This window comes from Trichomycterus rosablanca, chromosome 1, assembly GCF_030014385.1.
Source record: "Trichomycterus rosablanca isolate fTriRos1 chromosome 1, fTriRos1.hap1, whole genome shotgun sequence".
NCBI classification, from domain to species: domain Eukaryota; kingdom Metazoa; phylum Chordata; class Actinopteri; order Siluriformes; family Trichomycteridae; genus Trichomycterus; species Trichomycterus rosablanca.
In genome coordinates this window covers 74,370,983-74,373,742 of record NC_085988.1, presented here as the reverse complement: position 1 = coordinate 74,373,742, position 2,760 = coordinate 74,370,983, and positions in this window count along the sequence as shown.

Sequence of the window (2,760 nt, the reverse complement as noted above, 5' to 3'; positions counted from 1 at the left end):
TCAACAAACTCTAACCAACCTAATACAAGACCTGTGTGCCCATGTGACCCCGCGCTGTATTTGGGTTGGACAATGTCTGGGTCTATTGTTAGTCAACGGGGGAAGGGGGTGGTACACATGACAATCAAAGGTGATATAACTTTAGCATGGCATAACACTCAGAGTCATACACATACTAGGCCAGGCCTTTAAAAGATGTTCAAATAGAATCAGGACTACTACTTACCTATATGTAATATATGTGACAACTTCATCCTGGAATAAATTAGTTTTCTTCTTTTTATTTATGTTTTATTCTGGTCAGGGTTGCAGTGGGTCCGGTTTACCTGGAATCACTGTGCCCGGCGCAGTAACACACTTCACCTTTCATAGTCATAGTCACACAGAGAACAGCATTAAAAAGGAACCTGTTTAAACACCCGTTTAAGCATTAATGAGGAACCCGTTTGTGCCTGCGTGGGAGCTTGCCTCAGCAGAGATGGGCTATCTGTCTCTGACCACTGCCCACCTGAGCAACAATTTTTTAAATCTAAATTAACTCCAGTTCACTGTTTTACCTTTTTTATGTGAACACATTTTCATGCATTAAAAAAACATGACATGTAATATTGGATAGTCTTAAACAATTCCTAAAGATAAGAACAGTTATTAAAGATAGATTTATCAAGTATTTTAATATGTTTAAAAAGAATGGGCAGAGTATTACAGTTTCAAGAAAGCTCCAGATAACCTTTTTTAGTAAATGTGTGATGAATGAACCTTTTGGGCTGCTCCTGTTAGCGGTCGCCACAGCGGATCATTCAACCACATTTGATTCGGGACAGTTTTCCTACAGGATGATCCTCCTGACCTTCCTATTTATTCGGGCTTGGGACCGGCACTAAGGGTGCACTAATATGTGCCTCCCACTCTCAATGGCTAGATTCATGTAACGCCATGAGCCTTTCATATTTATGAGCCAAGCCTGGGATTCGAACCCCTGGCACAGCTGTTACCATCAGCATGACTTTTAACAACAGTTCCAATTTATATCAAATGTGTTCAATAGGATTAAGGGAATGGCTCTGTGTAGGCCAACACACATTGGGGACATTTTAAAACAGCCAATCCATCATCTGCATATATTTGGAATATTTTTGAATAGGGCAGCCAGACAAAACCCACACAGACTTTGGGATGAAGATGGCAAACACTTTACAAGCAGTGATCAGAGGTGAGGAACATATCCAGCTTCCCAGGACCCATGACATTGTGCAGCACCTACTTTACCCCTTGTGACATCATGCCTGGTCCAAATGAACTGATAAGTAATGCTGAAAATTATTAAAACCATCAATAGTCAATGTTTTACATTTATCTTTTTATTGCTGTTGTTGAGTCATTGATAAAAGCGTTTAAAAGTTGGTTCATATGAATGATTAGCTAAATGGGCAAAGTAGTAAGAAGGTGGTTCAATATGCACACAATATTGCCAATACAGATTTTCTATCAAGAGTCAAGATTCAATATGCAAATACAGACATTACAAGAGATAAAACTTGGTCTCACAAATGACTGTCACACAAATTTTCACATTTTCAGACATAAACAATGATACTGATTTGTGTTGATGCAGATCACAACACCTTTTATTATCCTTGCTGAAAGTGTAAGAATAAAATCACAACACTAAAGGGACACCGAACATAAAAATATGATCATCATCAAAGGTGAAATTAAATCTAAACTAACTGTCAAACTAACTGAACTCTATTAGGGTAAAAACTTTCTATTGTCATCATTTGTCTATGGTAATTGTATGGCTGTATGGTCGATTCTATAGACTTATCTGAACCACTAATTAGAAGAAGTGGTTATGTATTTTTGGCTATATACAGCCTTATGCAAAAGTTTACACACCTCATTCAAATACCATGCATAATTACAGTTTACTGGTCTAATTATTATCGAGAAAAAAACATACAAATTTAAATGTTGGCATGTGTTATGGCACAATGTATTTTCCTCAGTATGTCAAAATTAACAAATAAACTGTTATCATGCAATAACCATGCAAAATTGTCATATATAAGTTTATTCTCTGTAAAGGATATGATACACTGATCAGCCATAACATTAAAACCACCTGCTTGTTTCTACACTCACTGTCCATTTTATCAGCTCCACTTACCATATAGAAGCACTTTGTAGTTCTACAATTACTAACTGTAGTCCATCTGTTTTTCTGCATGCTTTGTTAGCCCCTCTTTCATGCTGTTCTTCAATGGTCAGGACTCTCCCAGGACCACCACAGTGTAGGTATTATTTGGGTGGTGGGTCATTCTCAGCACTGTAATGACACTGACATGGTGATGGTGTGTTAGTGTGTGTTGTGCTGGTATGATTGGATAAGACACAGCAGCGCTGATGGAGTTTTTAAACACCTCACTGTCACTGCTGGACTGAGAATAGTCCACCAACCAAAAATATCCAGCATGCCCCGTGGGCAGCATCCTGTGACCACTGATGAAGGTCTAGAAGATGACCAACTCAAACAGCAGCAATAGATGAGCGATCGTCTCTGACTTTACATCTACAAGGTGGACCAACTAGGTAGGCAGTGCTTCTGTGTCTTATCCACTCATACCAGCACAACACACACTAACACACCACCACCATGTCAGTGTCACTGCAGTACTGAGAATGATCCACCACCCAAATAATACCTACTCTGTAGTGGTCCTGGAAGAGTCCTGACCATTGAAGAACAGCATGAAAAGG